General features: G+C 35.1%; 1 long non-coding RNA gene across 1 annotated transcript; it reads right to left on the reverse strand.

The window, feature by feature from the left end:
* Positions 1-1506: 1506 nt before the first annotated feature.
* LOC110704342 lies at positions 1507-3035 on the reverse strand. Its single transcript, XR_002507912.1, has 2 exons — positions 2836-3035; positions 1507-1891 (listed from the first exon to the last, which is right to left on the reverse strand). It is a non-coding gene; the product is annotated as an uncharacterized LOC110704342 (long non-coding RNA).
* Positions 3036-14279: the final 11244 nt, after the last annotated feature.

The raw sequence follows: 14279 nt of genomic DNA on the forward strand, positions 1-14279 counted from the left end.
TGAACAGTTAGAAATCTTAGCCGAGATACTACCTGGAATACTACCTGTCAGAGTATTCCCCTCTTCAGAAGTAAGCTATCCATCTTCCTAAGCCTTCCTAACTGTGGAGGAATCGCATCAATCATCTAATTCATATGCAAATACAAATTCGTATACACACCTTTGAGATATATCTAATTTTGAGTAAATATTATTTAATTTTGAGTAAATATTAATTACTTTTGAGTTAATATTATTCATACACTTTAATGATATTTTGATTCACTTTTTGACTTTTTATTTACTTTTAACCCATTATGATTTACTTTTAAGATATAATTAATCCCACATAGGTTGTATAATTAGCAATTTTTTTGTATTAACTTTTACATTATTTTGAATTAATTATTATTATTTTGTATCTACTTCTAAAATACATTGGAGGATGACTTCAAAGTATCATTCTAGCTTAGATGCCTACATGGTTTAGTGTTCAATAGTACGGAAACAAGCCAATGTTGCAATTATATATACTACAAAGCTACTGCATGAAAGTTACTTAATCATCATAAACAACCTCTTTGTTTGTATACCTTAGAGCTAATTTTATTAGTTTTTAGTTGTTTTTATTTACGTTTAAGTTACTATAATTAACTTATAAAACATCATGATTTACTTTTGATATCTTTTCTAAAGTCACAAATGTTCATACTACATTATAAATTTGTTGAACCTAGTAGAGCTAATTTGATCAACTTTAAAGATATTTCTATTTTCTTTAGAGTGTTTCCTATTCACTTTTAGATATAAACTATGTAGCAATTGAACCTACACCTCTATGCATTCGCATAGTGCTCTACCATTTGTGCTAATAGGTTTTAGCACACTTGGTGGTAATAATCAGAAATATAGAGATAACCTATGTAGGAATCGAACCTACACCTCTAAGTGGATCCACATAGTGCTCTACCACTTAAGCTAATAGTTTTACTTTAAAGCGTTTTTTGTTTACTTTAGATTCTTTTTTATTTACGTTTAGAGACAATTGTTCTACGCTTATTCATCATTTGTATTTTAAAACCATTTCAAGATATAATCTATTCAATAAGTAATTGAAAACCACATAAATACAAAGGCAATAATTATAATCTTTAGCATATACATACTTTGGAAGAAGGATACTAAGATTTCAAGGTAAATACAAGTAAACTTGACCACTTTTTACATTTCCTCTTAATTGTCATTTCTCCTTAACTACAATGGCAAATGCATATACACTTCACTTAATTGTTTTTTCATTTTCTGAAAATTGTATAGAGAAATCGAACTGATCCAAACCTTGAAAACCCCAGGCCAATTGCTGAGTTTGACACACTATTGAAAAGGTTTGATGAATCATTCAACCAATGCCATTAAATCTCTATTTGGATTCAACAAGAAGTAGAGATATAATTTTGTACTTACAACACTATATTTTCATTGAGGCTATCTTGTGTTAACACTGTTTGAGCACATACATGTTCCATATCATATAGAAAGATAATTGTCCTCCTCACATTCATTTAACGAGGAGATACTTGCTTTGTCAAATTTTCTTCTTCTCCCTCTACACTATTGCAAAGGAGGTGAGGAATCCACCATTTCATAGCATAATACATCACACCCTCTATTTTTTTACACCTTTGTTGCAGGAATTGTCTACAAATTTAACTATTACATAACCAATCAAACAGAAAAAACATAACAGTGAATTATATTAAGTTTCATTTATTTGCTCATATTTCAATTTGGTTTCAGAAACTAGCATTAAAAAGTTAAGAGACATTTAATGCATCCTCGGCCAAGAAGTATCCCGTCATGCATGGTGTAGAAGATAACTTCAATTAATTTCTCGAATTCCTTTTCCTAGTGCCTAAGATAATAACAACAAAGGTTTGCCACACTAAATATCAGTGAAAAGTTTATATTATAACTTTCACAACCATACTTGAATGATGCAGCCTACGTTCCAACAATGACATGCTAATAATAATAAACCAGAGATACATCATACATGCTTGTTAAGCTCCGAAAATCCTATAGCCCCATAAATCCAAGCCTCAACATTATAAAAAAAACAAAGCACATTTAACGTACATGGAAGCTCCGAAAGCAATTATAATATACTCTAAGCACCTAAATACAGCAACAAGGTTCCCTAGCAACAAAACAGAAATTAAGAGTAGACAAATCCAACACATAGAAGTTCTTAATAATAGAGTAACAACCAAAGAACCATGACATATAAATGAAGAAGCTAAGAAATTGAGATATCATAATTTTAATATTTTGATTTACTTTAAAACATAATTGAATTACTTTTACTTAGTTTTTATCTACATTTGAAATTGATAAAATAATAGGTTTCATTGGGGCATTTTTTCAAACAGTTAGTGTGCATTTAGAAATTTATTTTACTTTCAAAGAGATATATACAGATCAATTTGATCTAAATTTAACAAAACAAAAATTTAAGAAACTCACATAAAAATAGATGAAGATTAAGCATAATCAGAAAATAAGATTATGACTATCACGAATTCTGAATTAAAATTTCTTTCATAATTAATTAAATCAAGCACTCACTTGATTTCGCTTAAAATTTGATGGAATTTAAGAAAAATCTGCTCGTATTGAATTGTCAAATAACAACAAAATATCACTAAATTACAATTTATTGAAAATCATTACTAGGATTCGACAAATTGAATATATGTTCATTAATTACCCTTTTATGATTAATTCATAACAAAAACATCAATTGATATCGTAGAAAATTTAAAATCAACACCGAAGAAATTCAATAACATAACTTACCTCGAAAGAAAATCTGGTCGGAGAACGAAGATTGGAGAAAATGTTGAAGCAGATGGACGACGAGAGAGAGAAAATTGAAAAATCTAAAGAAAATGATTGGATGGCAGTTAATGACACGGGAAAGATTACGGTCGTCCGACCTCAATAATTAAGGGATAGGATTAGTTCCTGATTCCTATTATAGAGCTAGTTTTCATTATAACCTGGTCATATATATATATATATATATATATATATATATATATATATATATGTATATATGTGTATATATATGTATATATGTGTATATATATATATATATGTATATATATATATATGTATATATATATATATATTCGTAGGTCGATAATGAATTTCTTTTAAACATAAAATAGTTGAAGGTGTTCAAGTTTTAAATGATTTTATTCAAACAAAAATCGAAATCTGAAATTGTGGATCTGAAAAATATGACGGATTTTCACATTTTAATGACGGAAAAATTATGTCCAAACTGCAAACTCTTCCGACGGATATTTAATCCGTCGCAATTTACAAACGGAAAGGGTCCCTCGCAATTTTACGACGGAAAAAACATCCGTCGGAATTTACACTGTTTCCGACGAAAAATTCTGTCGAAAAACATATCACTTGCGACGGAAAAGTCCGTCGGAAAGGTTTGGTTCCGACGGAATGAATTCCGTCGAAAAGGTTAAATTTCGACGGAATTCAATCCGTCGGAAATTTGCGACGGATTTGCAGTTTGGGTTAAACCTGATTCCGACAAAAAAATATCCGTCGGAATTCTTTGTTCTGACGGAATTTCTGTCGTAAAATGCCAACTTTCCTACAAAAGGTTTTCCGACGAAGGCTTCCAATGAAAATTCTGTCGGAACACAGAATTCCAGTAGATTTTCGACTATTTCCGATGGATTTTTTCCGTCGAAAAATAGTTGTTTTCTTATAATGCAACAACCCAAAATGCAAACTCAAAATCGCGCACCCTCTCACTCCCTCACTTTTCACCACCCCCACCACCCACTTCGCCACCACTCGCCGCCCTCTCCTTCACCGCATTTCCCTCTCCACCACCCGCGTCACCTTCCCGAGCTAATTCACCAACCCAACAATAACAACAAAATGCAACAATAACAACCACATAAACCACCGCGTCACCCCGCAACAACAAACACCAACAAATCAGCCCACATCGCACCACCTCCGCCACAAAAACAGCCGCAATTACAGCCTAACAATTACCCAACCACCGCAATTAACCAGCCACCGCAATTAACAAGCCACCGCAATTACCCAGCCACCGCAATTAACCAGCTGTGGCGGAGACCACGAGGGGAGAGAAGAAAATGAGTATTTAATCAAAATAAAGGGTATATAATTAACAGAAAAAGACAGGTGAAATTAAAAGCAAGGTCTTTGTTTGGGTTTGGTATGTAAAAAATTACGAAAACCCACTAAAGAAAATGGCAAATTGATTGAGAATGGAAAAATTGAAGAAGTAGAGTTGGAGGGTATTAGAGGGGTGCACGTGGGAAGCAGAAGAGAAGGAATTGGGTATTCTAGCATGGAATGCGGAGTGAGTGACTGGGGTTTTGAAATTGACTGGCGCAGCAGGGGAGTAGAGAGAAAGTCCGGTAAAAGAAGGAAAAGGGATTTTTGTAGAAAAAATGGGTTGTAGCACGAACTATATATTGGGTGTGAACTGCCGCACCCAATAGTTTGTGCAAAAGTTATTATTTTTCTAATAATATATTTTATCTTACAAAAAAACTTATAATGCATTAGATTAATCATATTAGCCTTTATAGTATGTAATCATGAATCTATAAGATATTACACATTAAAATTAAATTCAAATTAAAAGTTACCCTTTAAGTGGTTAAAGTTACCATAAATATAGTTAAAGTAGTTACCTTCAAACTAACCGTCTTACAATAAAATGAACGTACACCCACCTTACACAAGACTTATTGATACATAAATAGAAATAAAGGCTAGTCTCCCTATGGCGGAGTACCGTCGTTGGTTTAGTTGTTTGTTTGTCTTTAGGTTTGTGTGTGTGTATGTGTGTTAGGGCTTATAAAAAAAAGTAATCAACCTACGCCTTATTATCAGTTTGTTGGTAAAGATTCGTGCGAGATCGAAGCGCTTGTCGAATTCTCAAATACATTTAAGCGAATCTGATAAAAATCATTGGGTACAACAAATCATTAGACCGTCTTTCTAAAAGACTGCATATATACTTCAGCGATGTGTGTGTGTGGGGGGGGGGGAGTTGGGGGGATGTACGACAGTGCAAGATCTATTTAATGATCGTAACTTTGATGAAAGAAACCTTTGTTTGATTTTATTTTATATTTTTGTTAATTTAGATTTCATTCATAGATGTCGTATAGCTTTTTTTATTAATGCATTGATTTTGTTAAAAAATAATAATTCTTATTTAAGGTGGACTTATATTAATTTATTATAAGACGAGTTAAGCTATCTTAACCATATATAAATGTTCCCTTATATACTATAAGAGATATCATATTCCTAATATAAATTTTACTTTTAAAAAAACACTTAGCATGTATTAGATTAATCATATTAGCTTTTATAACAAGCATTTATTAAAAAATACACATTAAAATAAATTAAACCCATCACAAATTAACATGCATTTATTATAAAATACACATTAAAATAATTTTAAATTAGGTAGTTAGGTGCCCTTGCTTAGTTTGGCATAATTAGTGTTAGTTGAGACGAACTTCTACAAGAGGGGGGTGAATTGTAGTGAGTTCCTAGTGACTACTTTTGCGGAATTATAAAACGGAATATTAAAGGAACTTGCAATGCACACAGAATTTTACGAGAAAACCTTCCAAGGCCCAATTGGAAGTAAAACCTCGATCCTCCAAGGGATTTCAAACACCAAACCAATCCACTATAATAGGCCAAACACTCCTAGTTACAACCTATTACAATAAGACCTTTCTCACAAGTTCCTGACTGAACTTGCTACTCGATAGGACCCTATCCTACCCAACTTAAGTCCCGGAATTTGATTCCACATAGCACTCCCAGAGTACTAAACACTCGGCTTCTCACTAGAAGTTCACTCGGGTTCAACCTTGAAGCCTACAAAATGTATGCAATATGCTAATCACTCACCCAATACCAAAATAATACAAAATCTTGACTCTAATATGAGCCTGGAAAGCTAGACATGAAATCCGAAACTAATATGAGAAAGTTTAGACTCGACAAACTTACTCTTAAGCACTCTTCAGATTTTTCACGCATAAACTCACAAGTTGTTTCAATTATGATCTCTCCTTTATATACAAGAAGTACTTGTATGTAAAGTAGGGTTTTCAAAAGATAGAATATTAGAATACTGTCGTTTAATAAAACCCTTGTGAAATTAATCTTTTGAAGAAATTTATTTGGAAAACTCAACAAAGATATAATTTAGAAAAGATTATTATTTTGCAAAACCAGATTTTATAAGATAAAATCTCTCAAAGATCTTTTCCTAAATTAAAACTTATCTTTTATAAAATTTCCGTATTTAATCTCTTTCCAAGTTTTGCCACGCTTCTAATAGATTTCATGCATAAACTAACCAAACATATTTACAACAATCCTAGTAAAAATAAACTTAACAAAAACCTTAAGAATAAGACTTTTAGTCTATTGCTGGATTGTCTTCTCAATCTTTGCATTGTATAAATATTTGGGCTCTACGCAGGCCAGGACTGAGTTCCTGCTGTCTTCAACTCTCCAGCTCCGTGCTGGAACTCGTAGACCAAGTTCTAGTAGAACTTGCTTTCTTCAACGCAGTCCAAGCTAGTCTTCTTAGCTTGCTGTCAAGCTCCTGTTAGGGAGCTTCTTCTTCATGTTCCTGTTAGGGACCACTTTCTAGTTCCAATGAGGAACTCTTCTTCTGTTCTCTTTATCTTTCCTTAAATTCTCCTTGGATCTTCATAGACAGGCTACTCTTCCACTTCAATTCCAAAGTGAACTTCACCTGTTCTAATTAAATACTTGGAGAAAACGCATTAGTTGAAGTTTTCTTTTACTCATCTTCATCAAAACTCTTAAGCTTCAACAATTAGTTTACTTTGGTTCCCTATGGTTTCAGTAATATTACTTTGGTGATGTGAAATTTTAAATTTCGTTTCACTTTGTGCTTCTAATATTTTAAACCTTTTAACATTTTGGTTGATGTATGAGGTTGATACCATGTTTTATCCCGGTTTTACGATGTATATTTGCATGGTTTTAGGCTCTATGGAGCCATTTCTTGCTAACAATATCTTCTCTAGTGTGTCCGATGTATTTTTATTGAGTTTCATAGGAATACGGAGTTTCTTGTACAAATCGGACGTGTTTTGGATGTTTATAGAAGAAGTTAGTGTGTGAAGATGAAGATTTCCCCCATGCCCTGTTGACCCTAGCTTGCCCGGTCAGACAGGGCAAAGAAGGATAAGCTAGATACGGAGTATATGCTGCAGACTCTACATGCCCGGTTGGGCATAGCTCGCCCGGTGGGACCGGGCACTGAAGAGTTAGAATTTCACATCTCAATTTAAGAAGCCGCCTTGCGCACCCGATCGGGCGTGGCTTGCCCGGTGGGACCGGGCACAAGAAGGAAGATGAAATACGAAGAAGAGGCGATGCAGCACCTTTCACCGCCCGATCGGGCACCCCTTGCCCGGTTGGACCGGGCACTGTTTTGCGGAAGTCGATTTGCTTATTTTCGCAATTCTATCTTTTGGGGGGTATAAATACCCTTTGTAATCACAATTAGAATACACTTCATTATATCTTATAGTATTAGTTTTCTCTAAGAACCTAGTTTTACTTTCTTTTAAGCATTTTAATTCTTCTTTTAGTTTGATTATTGTTCATCAACAATTTGAGTTCTTTCAATTGAAGCAATTTGGTATTCATCTATCTCACTTCTCTTCCATTTATTATTGCTTATTGATTATGTTTTCTCTATTAAATCTTGTTATTGGTTTTGCTATTATGTGTGAGTAGATTCATAATCCGGGATCTTGCAAAGCCCGGATATGATTGATGCTTAGATTTAATCTTTAAATTCTCCAATAATATTTCCAATTGACATGTATGATTGATTGTGTTTATGTCAATACTAGATTAGGAATAATTGGTATTGTTATCATCCCTTTGTTTTTATTGCAACGGAAGTTGAATATTAACGGGATTTGGGTATTTCAATTAAGGGTTTGAAGATCATCACGGAAGTAGATGATTGAATGATTAGGAAGTTAAGTACTGTGTTTAATGTCCCTTATTTGCTTGATTCCATGGAAATAGGCTTGATAGTTGATTTGGGAAGCCATTGATAACTCGGAAGAGACCTTTGGTTTTGATTAGGGAATGTTTTTCCTCTTGTCGATTGAATTGTTATTGGGGGTAGAATAATTTATGCATTGATTATATTCGTGGTAATGCTTGATCTTGGATGCTTTAGTTCATTGATATATCACTTTCTTTAGATTAATTGAGTCCTTTATTTATTAGTTCTTAGAATTTCATCACCATTGATTTGTTACTTGCTTAGTGATTACTTGAGTCTATTTAATTAGGTGAACCTTAGTCTCTTGGAATTCGATCCTTACTTGCCCGTCTACATAGTAGTGGTCTCGTTAGGTTTATTTTTGTTAGGTACGCGACATGCCTATCAAATTTTGGCGTCGTTGCCGGGGACTAACGGTTTCTTTCTGATTTTTTGTGATCCGTTTTTGCTAAGCTTTATTCGTTGCTTCGGCTATTGTCTCTTGTGTGTTTGATCTCCTCTTTTTAGTTCTTTGTTGCATGCAAACTTGATGTTCAGGTTTAGACAGCTTAACACCTTTTGACTCTGAAATCGAAGCTACTGCAAGGAGACAAAGAGGTAGAAGAAGGAGACATCAAAATACAAGTAAAATGACAGAAAGAATCAAATCTTTACTGGAGTACGGCATTCCTGATACCGCAACCGAGCTCCTACCAGCATTGTCAGACCACCTATTACCGCTCAGAGCTTTGAATTAAAACCTCAATTCATACAGTTCATCTCCAATGACTCATTTGCAGGCACACCTCATGAATGTCCTGTTAGTCACATAGACAGTTTCTTGGAGAAGTGTGACACCATAAAGCTCAACGGTGTTGCTGATGATGCTATCAGACTTCGTTTGTTCCCTTTTTCACTACGGGATAGAGCGAAGAAAAGGTTATGAGACGAAGGTATAGGTTCCTTTGATACATGGGATAAGCTTGCCAAAGCTTTCTTAGTAAGATTTTTAGGGCAAGAGAAGACTGCAAGGTTAATTAAGGAACGAGCTAGCTACCTTTCGTCAATCTGATGATGAGTCTTTATATGAGGCATGGAGAAGATTCAAGCGCTTATAGAGACAATGCCCTCATCATGGTATCCCAGAGTGGATGTTGATCCAAACATTCTACAACGGTCTGACCCATGAGTTCCGCATATACATTGATGCTGCATCCGGGGGTTCTCTCATGACTAAGAAACCAACTGAAGCCAAAGAGCTAATTGAGAAGATGGCAGCCAATGATAATTATCATCCAGGAGGTCGACATAGTGTGAAGAAGGGAGGTAAATTATATGTTGATGCTCTAACTCTTTTGACTAGCTCTATGCAGGCATTGACAAGCAAGTTTGACAGACTCCAAGCCGGAACATCTACTAGCTCACCGGAGACCTGTCAAATGTGTAATGTGCAGGGTCACATTGTACCTAATTGCCCCAAAAATTCCAGTGAGATGTCAATTGAGGAGGCCAATGCATTCTACACCTCTAACCCTAAAAGGCCGTATGATCCTCATTCAAACACATACAATGAAGGGTGGAGAAATCATCCGGACTTCTCTTATATGAACACTCAAGCTCAATTGAATTCTCCGTCACCACCACCTAGTTTTCAAGCAAGGGCATCTTTTAATCACCAACCCATGAATCAACAACTATCACCGCAAACTTCAAAATACAATCTTGACTCCATTATGGAGACTTTCACTACTTCCAACTTCGACAACAAGAGCTTATGACAAAGCAATTTGAGCTACAAGCAAAGCAAAATGAACACTTTGAAAGCTCGATTCAAATGCTTATTGCTCAAAATAAGAGGATAGAAACTCACCTTTCTCAACTTTCACAACAAGTGAGTCATTTATCAACTTTTCATGATCAAGCAAAAGTCCAAAAGGAACAATGCAATGCAGTTTTCTTGAGAAGAGATGAATTATTTTCGAGGAAAATAGATGAGAAAGTGTGCAGTGTGGAGTAAAGAAAAGATGAAAAGTGTAAGGATTTAAAAAGTCCCAAATATGTTGCTCCACCGGCCTATGAGGAACCGATGCCCTTCCCGCAAAGGTTGTCAAAAGTTGTGCTCGATAAAAATTTTGGGAAATATTGCGAGACTCTTAAAAAGGTACATGCTTCCATTCCTTTTTCTGATCTTTTAATTCAAATGCCTCAATTTGCAAAATTTTTGAAGGAAATTAAAGATCAACATGATGATAAGGAAGTAGTAAATGAGAAATGCTCTACTCTTTTACGTGATAGCCTACCACCTAAGCTGCATGATCCTGGTAGTTTTACTATTCCCTGTATGATAAACGAAATATTTTTGACAGGGTCTTGTGTGATTTAGGTGCTAGTGTAAATTTAATGCCTTATTCATTATATGAAAAATTAGGTTTGCAAACCTTAAACCTTCCCCTATTTCTCTTTAAATGGATGATAGGACTGCTAGACTCCCTAAAGGTGTGGTTGAGGATGAATTAGTTAAGGTCGGTGAACTTGTTTTTCCTGTTGATTTTGTTGTTATGGATATGAAAGAAGACCATAAGATCCCGATTATATTTGGTCGCCCATTCCTTGCCACAAGTCAAGCTCTAATAAATGTTCCTAAAAGACAAGTGACCATAGGGCCCAGGATAAACAAGTAGTGTTTAAGCTCTTTAATAAACATAATTTTATATTTGATGGTGGTACTTGTTTAAGAATTGATGCTACTAACCCTTTGGTTGATAAGTGTGTATGTGATAGAAATCTTGTGAGAAACGAGGACAATATTCCACCAAATGATGTGTTTAGCTACATGAAAGTAAGTTCGTATACAAAGCATGTCAAATATAAAATGAAGGAGTCATTTGGAGGCGGATATTTTTATGGGCAACATCGCGGAGTTTCTTCTTTGTGTGGTGATCCAGGCTGAGCTAATAAAGAAGGTCAAGCTTAAGACCTTAAACAAGCGCTAAATGGGAGGCAACCCATTCCTTTTTATTTTATTTATTTTATTTTATTTTATTTTATTTTCTTACTTTTACATTTTTATTTTCCTGTTTTGTTAGTGTCTAGAAAACAAACAAACAAAAAGGTAATCACCGCCCCGAGGTAATTTTCCAACTCCCACACGTTGCAATGAGGCCATTGCCGAGTGTAGCTTGGGGGAGACTTGTGTATATCTATCTCGGTATGTTCTCTTATTTTCTTTTGCTTTGTTGGTTTGTTTTTATTGCTTTGGTTTCTATTGCTTTGGTAGTACAAAAAAAAATGAAAAAATACGAGAATCATGATAATGAACGGCCAATGAACTACTTCCCTGTGCCCCTATCCTTAATGCCAAAAGGTTTTTGATTTAATCTCAATTGAAAGATTTGCATTGCGAATTAAATGATCATGATTTGACCTCGAATTGTTTGATCCCTTGTGGGAGTCAACGTTGTTAACCATGTATGAGTTTGGAGCTTGACTGTGTTAACCGTGAGGCTTGAGCCTTATTTATTCATTCATGTGTGTTTAGTTCCTGGTGTGATGTTGATCTTAGTTTTGACTCTAGACTTTTAGTAATATGTCATAATATATTGCATGTGCACGTTGAGAAGGACGAAGGCCATGTTCTTTAGGTGACCTCCAGACGAATTTAGAAACGTATGTTCCCTTCTTGCTCGCCCATGTTGTAGCCTTGACCATATTTTTCATAAAAGTCACAAAATTAACCCCTTGTCCTTAATTTGGTTACTTTTCCCAAGTCTAACTTGGGGGAGCTTATATCATGGTGTTTGTTTTATTTTGTGATGTAATTGGTGCTTAATGTGGGAGCTCTAAAAATAAAAAAAAAAAAAAGAGAAAAGAAGGAATCATAAGCATGGAGGTTTTATTCTTGAAAAGTGAAAAAAAAGGAACAAAGAAAAAAATTGATACAAAAGAAAAGGAATTTTGTTTTTGAAAAGAAAAGAAAGAAAAATTGATAGAAAAGAAGAGAAAAAAAGAAGAAAGGAATTGGAAATTTGAAGAATATAAAGGTAGTAGTGGATGTTCCTAATGTAATTGGGGTATGTGCTCTTGTTAATGAGAACGATGGATCGAGGATGTTTATTGATTGCATTTGATGGCTCCCCAGTTAGACTATGATCGCCTACATTCCCCAAATTTATTTCCTACCCACTTTTACCCGGCCTACATTACAAGCCTGAAAAAGACTTTCTGACCTTCGTGCATGGTATTGTGTTCATGTGAAATGAGTCTTTTGTCAAAATGCTGGAGTATATGTCACATTTCGAGTCGACATTTGACTAGGTTGAGCGACAATATAACCCTTTAAACACGCGAGTGTTGTGAGATGAGGGGTTTGCATTATTGGTGGGGATGGTGAGAGATCGAGCTCATTTTTAGCTTGCCACATAAATAGTGTGTTGAGTGACCACCAAGGTGAGATACTCTAGTCATTGATTCTTGAGTTGTACATGGTTGATTTCACTTGACGACTATCTAGGTTGATTGATTGTTTGAGTGATTTGATTGGTTGGCTAAGATGCATGCTTGTTTGATTTCGATTTTGAGTCCTTTGTTTTAATTTGCATTATGGGGTGAAGTATGTTTACTTGGTTGTTTGTTGTTCTTGATTGCCTTGCTTGAGGACAAGCAAGAGGTTAGCTTGGGGGAATTTGATGTATGAGTTTGATACCATGTTTTATCCCGATTTTACAATGTATATTTGCATGGTTTTAGGCTCTATGGAGCCAGTTCTCGCTAACAATCTCTTCTCTAGTGTGTCCGATGTATTTTTTTTATTGAGTTTCATAGGAATACGGAGTTTCTTGTACGAATCGGACGTGTTTTGGATGTTTATAGAAGAGGTTAATGTGTGAAGATGAAGATTTCCCCCATGCCCTATTGACCCTAGCTTGCCCGGTCAGACAGGGCAAAGAAGGATAAGCTAGATACGGAGTATATGCTGCAGACTCTACGTGCCCGGTTGGGCATAGCTCGCCCGGTGGGACCGGGCACTGAAGAGTTAGAATTTCACATCTCAATTTAAGAAGCCGCCTTGCGCGCCCGATCGGGCGTGGCTTGCCCGGTGGGACCGGGCACAAGAAGGAAGATGAAATACGAAGAAGAGGCGACGCAGCACCTTTCACCGCCCGATCGGGCACCCCTTGCCCGGTTGGATTGGGCACTGTTTCGCGGAAGTTGATTTGCTTATTTTCGCAATTCTATCTTTTTGGGGGTATAAATACCCTTTGTAATCACAATTAGAATACACTTCATTATATCCTATAGTATTAGTTTTCTCTAAGAACCCTAGTTTTACTTTCTTTTAAGCATTTTAATTCTTCTTTTAGTTTGATTATTGTTCATCAACAATTTGAGTTCTTTCAATTGAAGCAATTTGGTATTTATCTATCTCACTTCTCTTTCATTTATTATTGCTTATTGATTATGTTTTCTCTATTAAATCTTGTTATTGGTTTTGCTATTATGTGTGAGTAGATTCATAATCCGGGATCTTGCAAAGCCCGGATATGATTGATGCTTAGATTTAATCTTTAAATTCTCCAATAATATTTCCAATTGACATGTATGATTGATTGTGTTTATGTCAATACTAGATTAGGAATAATTGGTATTGTTATCATCCCTTTGTTTTTATTGCAACGGAAGTTGAATATTAACGGGATTTGGGTATTTCAATTAAGGGTTTGAAGATCATCACGGAAGTAGATGATTGAATGACTAGAAAGTTAAGTACTGTGTTTAATGTCCCTTATTTGCTTGAATCCATGGAAATAGGCTTGATAGTTGATTTGGGAAGCCATTGATAACTCGGAAGAGACCTTTGGTATTGATTAGGGAATGCTTTTCCTCTTGTCGATTGAATTGTTATTGGGGGTAGAATAATTCATGCATTGATTATATTCGTGGTAATGCTTGATCTTGGATGCTTTAGTTCATTGATATATCACTTTCTTTAGATTAATTGAGTCCTTTATTTATTAGTTCTTAGAATTTCATCACCATTGATTTGTTACTTGCTTAGTGATTACTTGAGTCTATTTAATTAGGTGAACCTTAGTCTCTTGGGATTCGATCCTTACTTGCCCGTCTACATAGTAGTGGTCTCGTTAGGTTTATTTTT

This window comes from Chenopodium quinoa, unplaced genomic scaffold (assembly GCF_001683475.1).
Source record: "Chenopodium quinoa cultivar QQ74 unplaced genomic scaffold, ASM168347v1, whole genome shotgun sequence".
NCBI lineage: Eukaryota > Viridiplantae > Streptophyta > Magnoliopsida > Caryophyllales > Amaranthaceae > Chenopodium > Chenopodium quinoa.